General features: G+C 45.4%; 1 protein-coding gene across 1 annotated transcript in view; it reads right to left on the reverse strand.

The window, feature by feature from the left end:
* Window positions 1-2,280: 2,280 nt before the first annotated feature.
* Window positions 2,281-14,173, reverse strand: part of KHDRBS1 (KH RNA binding domain containing, signal transduction associated 1) — a 39,000-nt gene continuing 27,107 nt past the window's right edge. Inside the window, exon 11 of the transcript XR_013557662.2 lies at window positions 2,281-2,590. The gene's annotated coding sequence lies outside the window, so the exon portion shown is untranslated. The remainder of the gene's footprint in view (window positions 2,591-14,173) is intronic.

A 14,173-nucleotide genomic window follows, 5' to 3' on the forward strand; every position in this document is an offset into this window, starting at 1 on the left:
AGAGAGTTAAGCAAGGACTTTTCTGTTACGGATGTTAAAACGAAGGCCCAGAGACACTTAGCAATTTACTCAAGATCACGTAGCTCTCAAGGGCAGAGCTGGGCCTGGAAGCAGTAGGAGCAGCTTGGAGGGGACCAGGAAAGGGAAGGCAGGCAGACAGAGCCATAGCCTTCAGAACTGCTGTAGCAAGCACTGGCTCTTGGCCAGACTTCATACCCGCCCCTCCAGGGCCAGCTCCGCTTTGAGGCCCCAGGCTGCCAGCCCTGCCTCCACACTCCCACCCCAGTCCCCTGAGAGCCCATCACCCTGGCAACAGCCAGAGAAAGGCCCAGCTAAAATATTTATGGCTCAAAACAGTTCAGAGGCTTCATCTGGGGGGAGGGAGGAAGGCTGATGTCATCCCTTCTCTGCTTGCAGGGCAAGTGACTGACATGAAGGGCAGCTGGGTGGGTGGGCCAAGGCCACTAGGTCAGGGCTCTCAAAGGAAGATCCCTAGGGCTGTAAGTGGTAATGGGAGGAGGCTGTATGTGACAGACGTGACAGGTGACAGGACTCTGGTAAGAATCACAAGCCGGGAAAGAGGAGGAAGGAAACTTAAGTGTTGAGCAGTATTATGTATAGACCCTCATGTTAGGTATTTCACACACATTCCGTTTGCTTCTCAGAGCCCACTCAGTGGACAGGGATTACTATCCTTTTAGGAGTAAACAGGCCCAGAAAAATATACTGCAAGTGATGAGCTAGGATTTGAATGTAGGATTTGGCTTTAGCTCTTGTGAGCTTTACTGTAATTCCACAGCTCCCAGGTAGACATCCTGTGTTTTGGGGGGGGGGGGGGGGTTGAGGGCGTGGCTTCCTAGGAACCTGGTGCTGGCTTTTCAGATAGTGACCCAGGCTCTGTGCCTCCATTTATCATTCAGATGCCAAGTGAATCCCTAACTCCCTGCCCCAAACTCCTCCTCTGCCTGCTGAACTGAAACAAGTCCTCAAATGCTAGGTAAAGGAACTCTAGCCACAAGGTGACGCCTAAGAGACCCAGAAGCCAAGGAAAATGCAGCCTCAGTGGCCAGCTCTGGACGGTGTCTCAATGCAAACCTAAGTTGACAAACTCATCTTGGTTTGCCTGGGACTTTCCTTGTTTGGGCACTAAAAGTCTAATATCCCAGGAACCTTCTCAGTCTTAGGTAAACCTGGATAAGGTTGGCCGCCCTATACAAATATCTCACACAAACACAATACTTTACTGTTTCAAGGTACTTGTGGTGGTTAAGAGGTACAAACAGGTGAAAAGCAGGGACTATGAAGTCTGACAGCTCCTTTTTCTTAGCCTTACACAAGTTATTTATCCGTGAGCTTCTGTTTCCTCATCTGTAAAATGAGTATAATGGATCGGAGGATTAAGTGAAATTGTGCATATAAATACTTGACAAGGTGCCTGGTACAGTCTAAGCACTTAATAAATTATTAGCTCTTATTTATAGTAATCAATAATGAAGAGAAAACTGGGCTCAGAGGTTTAATAAGTTGCCCAAAGTAAATCAACTGATTTCAATGTCTGTTTCCTGCTAAGAACGAATCCAAGCTCATTAGAATGTCCTAGGCAATTAAAACGCAGACAGCCTCTCTTTCCAAACCCAGCCCTCTTCCTAGTTCCTTTGTTAGGATAAATGACCATAAGAGTTATTTTATTAAAGGAAGGATGTAGTATTAGAGGTCCCTAACTTCTGAGGTAGCTCAGGATAAAATCGGCCTAGACACAGGCCACTGGAAACTAGAAGGCTATCAAAGGCTGACTTTCTAATCCTTCAAGAGCAAGTGTTAGGCCAAAGAGCTAGCTCAATATAGCTGGAGGAAGAGCGGGAGCTAGACAAGGTGCCTTGGCTCTCTCCCAGAGCTGACAGAAGCTACCAGAGTGGGACCATTCTTCACTTGACCAAACTTTATTGAGCTCCTCGGTGCCAGAGACGTGTCGGGGAAGGGCTAGACAGTACAGAAGTGAAGTAGGAAAAGCCCTGCCTTCTAAGAGCCTTTTGGACAAGGTTAGTAATCAGCAATGAAGAGAAAAACAGGCCCAGAAGTTAAATAACTTGCTCAAAGTAAATGAACCTTCTCACTTGGCTTTCCTCAGACTGTAACAGAGGTGACAACCAGCCTTGGGCACCTCCAGAGGGCTCCCAGGCTGGCACCCATAGCGCAGGTGTGGTATGGCGGGAAACAGGAGGTGGTTCCATCCAGTTTTGCTGGAGGCTAAGGGGGAAGCAGGCAATCTGGGAACGGACACAGTGGGAGTGACCAGTTTATTCAGATCTAGGAAGCTGTGCTTGGGATACTGTTAGTGCCCTTCAGCTCTTTAAAGTCCTAAGCAGGTTTGTTAGCATCACAGTTCCCTGCAGCCCTGAGGACTCCATTCTGGGCCTATAGACTCTCTTAGGGGATCCTGGCTGGCTTTCTGTGGGCAAATCAGACAGATCAAGAGGTGGAGTGGGAAAAGACTGGTGATCTCTCCTGGGTTTCTCTGTGCTCAGCAAATGCCCTCAGGCCAGCCATGACACAGCAGGCAGCTCTCTTGGTTTCCGGAGTCCTCTGATCGCTGCAAAGACACAAGTAGAAAATTAAGAGACATGAAGCTACCCTATCAGGGGGCTTCTTGGCCTCCCATTCGGCCAGGCTGCCTCCCTTACAATCTCCTCATCCCACAGCGCAACTCTAGTTACTTCATTCAGTACAGGTTTCTAGGTGCACAGATGGGTAGGCAGTAGGAGCCCACAGCTTCTAAGAACTGTCTTTTTGCTGTTAGTCAGGCAATGAAAAATGGAGCCCCACTTCATGTACCTCCCATCCTTGGCTATGCCTGAGCTGAGCGATTCAGGGCAGAATCAACTAAACCACTAGGGCCTTTAGCTATACAAGCTTTGAAACCACTAGGCCTTTAGCTATACAAGCTTTGGGGCCTCCAGCTATACAGAGGGGAAAATGGGTTTTGCTTTCCCAGAGATGTGAAAATGATAAAGAGCTTTCTTTAAAGACTTTGGAGGAAAGAGAATGAGGAAAACAGGCATCTTCTTACAGCTATTGTTAGCACCTCGGTCCTAAGCTCAGGGGTCCATCTCTTCTGGCCTCTCAGCCTCAAATACCCAGAGTTATCTGCAGGAGAGACACATCCTAAGCCTGGGCCACAGGGCAGGGCCCTGCTCTCATGCCAAAGCCTGTTAGCAGCGCTGCTGTTCTTTTAAAAAAAATGGCACCCCCCGCTCTGTTGGTCGTTCCAGCCAGCAAGTAGGAACCCTCCTTAATCACGTCCTCTTCTCCCACATCTGATCAGGCACCAAACTATGTTTATTGTAGCTCTGGAAAGTCCTTGGATCCATTCGCTTCTCTACATTTTCAGTTATCACCCTATTATAGGTCTTCCTCATTTCTTGTCTGGACTAAAATAAGGTTTCCTAACAGGTCCTCAAAATCCATAATCCACTTTCCACTTAGGAGCAAGTTTTTTTTTTTTTTTTAATGTTTATTTATTATTTTTGAGAGATAGAGACAGAGTGCGAGCAGAACAGGGGCACAGAGGGAGAGACAGAATCCACAACAGGCTCTAGGCTCTGAGCTGTCAGCACAGAGCCCGACACGGGGCTCAAACCCATGAACCGTGAGGTCATGACCTGAGCCAAAGTCAGATACTTAACCGACTGAGCCACCCAGGCGCCCCAGCAAGTGATGTTTAAATTTAATCATGTTGCTCCCCACACCTCACTCCTGGATTCAGTGGTCTTCAGTGATGGCCTCAGAATAAGGTCCAGGTTCCTACCTCGCCTCAAAACTGCCCTCTGGGTAGACTGTGCTGTGTATCCTTTCCCCAAACCATCTCGCAAACCCAAACCGTCTGCTTAGCTAACCCTTCCTTTAGATGTCAGCTTAAACATCGTTTCTTTAAAGAGAACCCCCAAGCTAGGCTAGTGCGCCTGTTGTCTGTCCTTACAGCACCTTGTTCTTTCCTTTCATAGCCCTTGTCAAAACTGAGATGATGTATGTTATTTAGGAGGTTAATATTTGTTTAGTGTCTGTCTTGAGGACACTCAAGACATATTTGAGAAATATAAGCTCCGTGAAGGCAGGGAACCATTTTATCCTATTTACTTGCCACTGAATCTCCAGTGTCTAGCACATAGTAGGTGTTCTAATAATATATATCAGCCAATGCACTTATTTTATTTTTATTTGAGAGAGAGTGAGAGTGAGTGCACACAAGGCAGGAGAGGGGCAGAGGGAGAGAGAGAGAGAGGATCCCGACACACGGTTTGATCTCATGACCCCACATCATGACCTGAATCGATTATCAAGAGTTGGACGGAGGTTCAACCAACTGAGCCACCCAGGCACCCCAGCTAATGCCTTTAATAAAATGAATGAAAGGGGTGGCCATTTATACTGACCTCTGGAAAGAAGCTTATGAAGAATCCTATCAGAGCACAAGGTATTTCTCTTTCTCAAAGGCAGATGCAGAACTTTTTTTCTGAACTCCAACCCCAGAGAGCCTAAGAAACGGAGAGCATCCATTCTGTACCTAAAGCTTGGCCATGAATGGGAAGCATGAAGGCTGCAGGAGCCAAAAGCCTGAGAGGAATTAGTTGTATCTGAAACCCAAACTCTTCTATCTCAAGTTCTCACACCACAGTGTCTGGAGAGAAGAGACTGAGGTGCTAAGTGGGCTCCAGAGGTTAACAAGGGAACAACAGCTCATACAGGCTTCTTAATGCAGTATTGAGAACAGGAGGATGTCCCAATTTCTTAGCAACGTGTTCTACTTAGGTGATTGATCCGGGCTGATGGCCTGGCTGTGTCTCAGACTCTGCCTGGACACGTCTCAAATGAGCTGGCTTTTTTCAGGAGTCTCCATATCCTCCCCAAGTTTGCCCTGGAAATGACGAGGCCTCCTTGTAGCAACAAGCTCCCTGGGGGTAGGTGGGGAGAAGCACTGGGATAGCTTGTGTCCCTGTCTGAGAAGTTCCTAGCTGCCCATCTCCTGCCTGAGACAGCAGCCAAAGACTCTCACCACAGCAGTATACCCACTGCTGAGAAGCTGCTATGTGCGGTCAGGGAATGTCAAGGAGCTGACCCTCAGCAGCATGGTTATGAAATCCAAGTCCCTTCCAGAGACAGTCTCCCTCCTCTCAGAATGGAGAGCTGCAGCTGGCGGAACACTGGATGAGAACATGGCCTCCGCCCTCGTGCCAGCACAGGTTACAGAGGAGACGACTTTCAGCCCAGGGGTCAGAAAATTGCTTTTAGAGGTCAGTGAACTTATCTGCTCACTACCCACCCCCCCACCTCCCCAGTCCCCACAAGGTTTGGTCTGCCGCCTGAATGCAGCCTCCTTGGAAGCTCAGGGAGCAATCAGGTCACAACAGGACTAGGGTGCAGTGCCCACCATAGATAGGCCTTTGTTCCTAAGGAGCCTACGAGAGCTAGCCCAGGGAACAAAAGAACAAGTAGTTAGGCAGGGCAGTGCACTTCCTCCCCTTCCCCCCAACAGCTGCTGTCTCAGACAGCTGTATCCAGCCTGTCTGCTCAGGCTATTAAATATTCATCAGATGCTTGCTAGCTTTAAACATGCAATGACTATTAATCCAGAGAGCAAGAGGTACATGAAGGTTGTGGAGAGAGAAAGGGAAGGCTTAGAAATATTCAATTCTTTTAATTTCACGAATCTGGAAACACAGCACGGGGTATCCATCCTGTGCACCAAAGCTGGGAACTACTTTCAGTGTAAGCAGATCTTCTGGTGGCCACTGTAGGTACAGAGAAGAGACCAGGAGGCAGTTAAGTAAGAGCAGAGACATGGGTCTGAACTCCAGCTCTTGGGCCCTTTGGTCATCCTAGCCCGGACTCATCAGTTTCCCAGCCTAATCCCTGCTTCACAGGGTTGTCTGTGAGAATTAAGTGGGTCGCTGCATATGATAATTCCAGTGGAGTTAGCCTAGAATTAAGAGCTTAAAATGGAGGCAGAGACTTCACGCATTCAGGTCCCAGAGTGAGGAAGCAACATTCCTTAAGAGTGAAGTTTCTATCAGAGGGACTGAGTTCTCGTCTCCAATTCACAGGGTGGGTTAAAGGGACAGGATGTGGGAAGCCTCCCATGACATGTGGCAAAGGCCTAACATCCCACCCTCAAATAGCCCAAACGTCTGAGAGGAGACAGGATTATTCTTTCTGAAAAAGGTAAAGAACCAAAAGGCTTCTGGTAGGAGGAGAGCAGAAGGCAGGCAAGGTGAGGGGACAACATCCCTTCACTCTCTGGCAAAGAAATGGTGCCACTTTACCAAACTCTGCCCTTCTGCTTTCCTTTCTTACCTACCTTGGGCTCAACTGCAAACACAGGTGTGTTCAAGTCACTTTCATGCTCAAGGCCTTTAACAGCTCCCTAACCTTTAGGATGAAGACCAAATTCTTTGCCTAACATTTAGCTTTTCAAAATGGGCAGCAACCTACTCGCGCAGCCTCTATTTATAGTTAACATTTACTGAGTGCTTGCTACAGGGCACGATGACCGTTCTGCAGGCATTCACTCAATCTTTACAACAATGTTATTCGATAAACGATAACCTCTCATTTTGCAGATGATGAAAGTGAGACTCAGGGAGGCTAGCTCACCTAAGGCTCCAAAGCTAGTGAAACTACCTCTCGAGGCAGCAGGCACTGACATTAGTCTGTTTAAAGCCATAATAAGGTGCTAGGTGAATCTGTCTGCCTGGCAAATTCTTGGTTATCCTTTAAGACTTGACTTAAATGTCACTCCCCTTCTCCGATGCTCCCTAAGACTCCTCGGACAGCTCCCCCAGCCTCCTTGATATTCAGTTCAGCAACAGAGCACAACCACACACTACGTGACTACTGAAGACTTATTCTCTTCCATTAGACTGAGCTTCTGAAAGGTAGACACCATAAACTGATGGAGACCGGTGACCTGTAACAGCCAGAATAAGGACCTACGTGGACTCAGCAATGTTCACTGCAGCAGCAATAATATACCTGCAGAAGCAGCCTCCTTCCAGAGTAGAGAATACTGTATAGGCCGAGATGGTTCTAGCTGACAAGTAAAACTCTTTTTAAAATTCCAGCACAATCTAGTAGTTGAAACTGATCACGGACTCTGAAATCAGACGGCTTGAGCTTGAATTCCAGTTCTGCTACTTAACAGCTGCATGACCTTGGACAAGTTACCTAATTTTTCTGGGCCTCAGTTTCACCATTGTGTAAAAATGGGACAATAATAGCTACTTTATAGGTAGATAAGGTAATACATACACATAGCAAAGAATAAATGTTAGAACTGACAAAATGCAATAGTTAAGATACATTTTCTTTTCGGATTTTAACAGCTGAAATCAGGATGCATCTTACACTTGATATGAAAACAAACTACTGTGTTGGTTTAATTGGCAGTATTTTTTCTTTCTTTGCAGTACTTGATACAGCTTATAAAAAATGGCCTCAGTATCAATGAAATATGGTGTCATCTTACAGAAGCAGTGTGCTCTCAGCATAGAGAATTGACTTCAGTATATAAAAATCCTGAGAGGCACACCCCACAACTTGCTACGCAATGATGGTAAATTACTTCACCTCTCCTAGTATCAGCTGCCTCATTTACCAAATAGGGACACACAGGAGGCATTCAAATTAGAATTAAGAGCTCCTCCCTTAGCCAGGAAGAGCTGCTTATTTTCCCTATGTCACTTTCTCCTTCCCTTACCAAGTGGGGTCAAGATCACTGCATGGAAACAGACCAAGGAAAAATTTAATGTTTATTTTTGAGAAAGAGAGCATGAGTGGGGGAGGGGCAGAGAGCGAGGCAGACACAGAATCTGAAGCAGGTTCCAGGCTCCAAGCTGTCAGCAGAGTCCAACGTGGGGTTCGAACCCACAAACTGCAAGATCATAACCTGAGCCAAGGTCGGACCCTTGGGCCACCCAGGTGCCCCAGACCAAGGAAAAATTTAAATGACTACTTAACAGTAACACTGCCAGCACATAGCAGCCTGTACAGGCTCTCACAAGGCACAAGAACATAGAAAGACGGAGCCCGTGAGCCTTGAGGGACATAGAGCTTTGGGGTTTGAGACCAGGCAGGGAGTATTTAAGTTTCAAAAACCTCAGTGTAAACATCTACTACCACACCACCCCTACTCCCCTATTCACATGGTACAGTGCAACTCTGTGTATGTGCAGGCAAGAGGCTTTTGGGTCTTGACTCTGAGGCTGCTGTTCCTAAAACAAAACACAGTCTGAGTCTGTTTCATGTTTAGCAGCCAGAGAGCCCTAGCAGCTGCTGAGGCATCCTTACCTTCATTCTTGGCTTGGGACACAGGGTGGAAGGGGGTGGGAGAGAAAGCAAGAAGGGACAAACCCTAAGGCTACTTGAATAACTGTAGTATCCCTAGGTAAGAAAGGGTGAGAGTGTTCCTTTAGCAGCAACAGTCATTGCCATGAACACCCTGCAGGTTTGATAGAAACCCTGGAGAGAGATGGGGACAGGAGCAAAGGATGTTGATAGTGGAAGAAAGGGCACGCAGAGCACAGCCTCTAAGCCTCGGAAGAACTACATATGGCCAAGCATGGCAGCTAGAATAGCTAGCCTCCTTTCCCCTTTAGCAGCCAGAAGTATAAACGCAGGGTAAAGACAGGGTTTGGAGATATCCATATGTGGGATCAAATCCTAGCCCCATGACTGACTATTAGCCTTTAGTGATGCCAAAATAATCCAGTCAGCTATTATTTATTGAGTAGCTACTATTTGTCAGAAATTACTCCAATTATATCAGTAACTTTTAGTAATACATATTTTAAAAGGTAGTAGATCTATATCGCTGTGGTCCATTGGTGTGCCAGTATGGACAAGGGTGCCAAGATCATCCAACGGGGAAAAACAGTCTTTTGAATAAATGATGCTGGGACAACTGGATATCCACATGCAAAAGAATGAATATGAGACTCCCACCTCACACCATATGCAAAAGTTAATGCAAAATGGGCGACAGACCTAAACGTATGAAATAAAACTAGATGGAAATAGGTATAAATCTTTGGAACTTTGAATGAGACAGTGGTATCTATGACAGCAAAAGCACAAGCAACAAAAGAAAATAGATAATTCGGACTTCCATCAAAATGGTACTTTTGTGGTTCAGAGAATGTAAAGAGAAGGGTGCGTGGCTGGCTCATTTTGTAGAGCATGAGACTCTTGATCTCAGGGTTGTGAGTTCAAGCCCCACGTTGGGCATGGAGCCTACTTAAAACAGAATAAAACAAAAACAACCAAAGAAAATAAAAAGATAACCCATGAAATGGGAGAAAAATACTTGCAAATCACCTATCTGACAAGGGTCTAGCACCAGACCATATAAAGAACTTACAATTTAATAATAAAAAGATAGTCCCATGTGAAAATTGATAGAAGATTTCAATAGACATTTCTCCACAAAAGACCTACAAATAGGGGATCAGCACATGAAAAGATGCTCAACAACATTAGTCATTAAGGAAGGTACAAATCAAAACCACAATGAGATACCAATTTACGGCGAGCAGGATAGTTACAATAAACAGAGCAGAAAATAACAAGTGTAGGTGGAGAAATTTGAAACTTCATACATTGCTGGTGGGAACATGGTGCAGTCTCTGGCAGTCCCTCCAACAGTTAAGCAAAGGGCTGCCGTCTGACCCAGCAATTCCTCTCCTAGGTGTACGTGCAAGAAACTGAAAACATATGTCCACATCAGAACTTGTACATTAATGCCCAGAACAGTATTTTTTTAAAAAAATGCTTAGTTTTGAAAGAGAGAGCACGAGCTGGGGAGGGGCAGAGAGAGAAGAGGACACATGATTTGAAGTGGGCTTAGTGCTGACAGCAGTGAGCCTGATGCAGGGCTCGAACTTATGAACCATGAGATCATGACCTGAGCTGGTCCAATGCTCAACCAACAGAGCCACACAGGTGCCCAGTATTTTTTTGAAGTTTGTTTGTTTATTTATTATTTTTAAATGCTTATTTTTGAGAGAGAGAGAGAGACAGACGGAGAGAGAGAGAGAATGAATGAATCCAAAGCAGGCTCTAGGCTCTGAGCTGTCAGCACAGAGCCCAAAGCGGGACTCGAACCCATGAATGGAAGATCATGACCTGAGCTAAAGTGGATGCTTAACCTATTGCGTCACCCAGGTGCCCCTAAAGTTTATTTATGTTGAAAGAGAGTACACAAGCAGGGTAGGGACAGAGAGAAAGAAAGAGAGAGACAGAGACAAAGAGAGAGAAGGAATCCCAAGCATGCTCCACATGCTGCCAAAGCCCAATGCGGGGCCCAAACTCATGAACTGTGATATGACGTGAGCCAAAGTCGGACACATAACCGACTGAGCCACCCAGGAGCCCCACAGAATTTTTCACTATGGCCAAAAAACAGAAACAACCTAGATGTCCATCGGTGGGTGAACGGATAAATAACAAGTGCAATATACATCCAATTTTGAAACAGTATTTGACATTAGAAGGAATAAAGTACTAATACGTGTTACGACATGGATGGAGCTTGAAGACACTATGCTAAGTGAAAGAAGCCAGTCAAAAAAGATCCCATGTTGTATGATTCCATTTACACGAAATGTCCAGAACAGGCAAGTCAACAGAGGTAGGAAGTACATGAGTGGTTGGTTAGGGCTGGGAAGGCAAGTGGATGGGGGAGATGGCTAAGAGGCATGGGAATTCTTTTTGGGGGGTGATAAACATGCTCTAAAACTGAATGTGGTGATGACTGTACAATCCTGTATATATTAAAAACCACTGAATTGTACACTTTAAATGGATGAATCACAACCATGTGATTCTCAATAGGGGATCACATCTCCATATGGTATCTCAATAATCCTAACATGTCTTTTAATTTGTATTAATAGAAGCTAACCAGAGGCTGTAAGCTGGTAGGCTTACGGGCAGCATTTGGCTTGCAGCAGAGGTTTTACAGGGGCTAATACTGATCTGAGTAAACATTAACTGCCAGTATAGGGGTGCCTGGGTGGCTCAGTCGGTTAAGTGTCTGACTTCAGCTCAGGTCATGATCTCAATGTTCGTGAGTTTGAGCCCCGCATCAGGCTCTGTGCTGACAGATCAGAGCCTGGAGCCTGCTTCGGTTTCTGTGTCTTCCTCTTTCTCGGCCCCTCCCCTACTCACGTTCTCTCTCTCTCTTTCAAAGATAAACATTAAAACAAAAAAACAAAAACAAAATGAAAAAACCCAACAACTGCCAGCACATAAAATCCAAATTACTAGTTCTTGAAAATCAGATCTAGGAAGTCTAACAAAAAAACCTTCTGGAACTGGAAAAGAAACACGAATGAAAAGGATCTTCAAGTGCTTGACAGGCTATTTCTTCAGGTGTCCAAGGTAGAACCAGTATAAGTTATCGGAGTGACTCATTCAAAGTGAGGGAACACTTCTAATACTTGCAGCGGTCTTAAATGAAACGGGTTGCTTTTGGAAGTAGTATGCTTCCTATCACTAGTACAAAGTAATGATACAGGGGCACCTGGGTGGCTCAGTCGGTTAAGCATCGGACTTCAGCTCAGGTCATGATCTCACAGTCTGTGAGCTCGAGCCCCACGTCGGACTCTGTGCTGACAGCTCAGAGCCTGGAGCCTGCTTCAGATTCTGTGTCTCCCTCTCTCTCTGCCCCTCCCGTGCTCATGCTCTGTCTCTCTCTGTCTCAAAAATAAATAAAAACATTAAAAAAAAAGAGTAATGATACATGCTGTAATGATACGTGGATGATCCCTGAAAACATTATGCAAAGTGAAAGAAGCCTATCACAAAAGGCACATATTATGTAATTCCATTTATGTGAAACATCCAGAAGAAGCAAATCCATAGAAACAAAAAGTAGGTTAGTGGTTGCCAGGGGCTGGGGAGAGAGGGGAATTGGGAGTGACTGCTAACAGGTATGGGATTTCTTTTTGGGGTAATGGAAATTTTCTGGAATCAAATAGTGGTGATGGTTGCACGGCATTGTGGATATTCTAAAAACCACCAAACTGTACACTTCAAAATGGTTAAAATGGGACGCCTGGGTGGTTCAATTAAGCGACTGACTCTTGATTTCAGCTCAGGTCATGATCTCACAGTTTGTGGGATCAAGCACCATGTCCAGCTCCATGCATACAGCGTGGTGCCTGCTTGGGATTTTCTCCCTTCCTCTCTCTCTCTCTGCCCCTCCCTTGCACATGTGCGCACACATGCACTCTTCCCCTATCTCAAAATAAAGAAATAAACTTAAAAAAAAAACGGTTAAAATGATAAATTTTATGTTACTCAAGTTTTATAACAGTTAAGAGAGAAAGGTAAAGAAGACCAAATGTGGGGCGCCTGGGTGGCTCAGTCGGTTAAGCGGCCAACTTCGGCTCAGGTCATGATCTCGCGGTCCGGGAGTTCGAGCCCCGCGTCGGGCTCTGTGCTGACGGCTCAGAGCCTGGAGCCTGTTTCAGATTCTGTGTCTCCCTCTCTCTGACCCTCCCTCATTCATGCTCTGTCTCTGTCTCAAAAATAAATAAACGTGGGGCGCCTGGGTGGCGCAGTCGGTTAAGCGTCCGACTTCAGCCAGGTCACGATCTCGCGGTCCGTGAGTTCGAGCCCCGCGTCAGGCTCTGGGCTGACGGCTCGGAGCCTGGAGCCTGTTTCCGATTCTGTGTCTCCCTCTCTCTCTGCCCCTCCCCCGTTCATGCTCTGTCTCTCTCTGTCCCAAAAATAAATTAAAAAAAAAAAAAAAAAAAAAAAAAAAAAAAAAAACGTTGAAAAAAAAAAATAAATAAACGTTAAAAAAAAAAAAAGAAGACCAAATGAGATAATTCTTATTAACTGCTTAGGATATTATCACACAGTGATGTTAACTACTATTATCAACTTTATTGAGGCCCAGAGAGGGATTAAAGGTTTTGTTTTCGTCAAAACAGAGACATATGATGAAGCAGAGTCAGGACAGGTCCCCAATCCTGCCTGGCTTATCTAAAGCTTACAGGACTGTAATAATAAAAATTCACAGGTAGTGACAGAAAGCTATAGAAAACACTGGGACTAACTGACTAAGCTACAAACTCAGAAAAAGCAGACCACTTGCTGCAGATCCAGATCTGCCAACAATAAAAACCTGTTTTTCCAGGCACAAATTGTAGGCCAAATGAAGAAAGAAGCATCCCCCCAATTCTGCTCTTAAGACTACCCCCGGGAAGAGTCAAGACTAATTCTCTGTATTCAGGGACTTTCCCCTAAAATTGCCTTGCCGTTCATATAATCAATATCAGACTTAGGACTTCCTAGGTGCCCAGAACCATGACCAACACACACGGTCTTCTGGAGTCTCCAGATCTCAGAGGCTCCTGGGAGAAGCAGGTCAGGAAGACGTGATCTCCCAAGAAGGCAGATATCACCGTCAAAGGCTGTACATGCCTTTGGCCTACTAGTTTGGTCCTTTCCCTTCAGTGCCCTCTTAACCTTAACAACTCTCTTGGGAGCAGAGGGATGAATCATCCACCTAGCTCCTCGACAGCTTCAATCCGCAGGAAGGCTTGCTCAGTTGCCGGAGCCCTCGCCTACCCAAATCAGGGGGTTAACCTTTCTTCCAGAACACCAATATTTACTATATATAGGACACCAAATTGATTGGCCTTATACATACCAAAACTCATTCAGTTTGCCAACCACTCTAAGGTGTACATTATCACCATCTTCCTCCCTAGATTTGGAAATAAGTGGTTTGTGTCAGGTCACTTAACAAAGCTTGGAGATTCAACTCTCTTTGTCATTGTCTCATGCCCTTTCTACTATGCCACACTATCCTTTCTGAGGGATACCTCAGGGTGAGAAATACCTCTTTCCTTAGATTAAAAGCAGTATAATATAGAGAGTTAAGATGTTAGGTTCTGGCAACAAACTTGGGCTCGATTACTAGCCATACTAATTATATGACTCTGGGAAGTACTTAACCTCATTAAGTCTCAGTTACTTCTGTAATATACAAATATTACTGGACAATTGTTTTTTGGCTTCCCAGTACCCGTTCCTTTTTCCTAATAACATTCTGGCTTCCTTTTGCATAATTAGTTTTTTCTTCCCACATCCTGGTAAAGAATGAACATGT

This window comes from Panthera onca, chromosome C1 (assembly GCF_046562875.1).
Source record: "Panthera onca isolate mPanOnc1 chromosome C1, mPanOnc1 haplotype 2, whole genome shotgun sequence".
In the NCBI taxonomy this organism is placed as follows: domain Eukaryota; kingdom Metazoa; phylum Chordata; class Mammalia; order Carnivora; family Felidae; genus Panthera; species Panthera onca.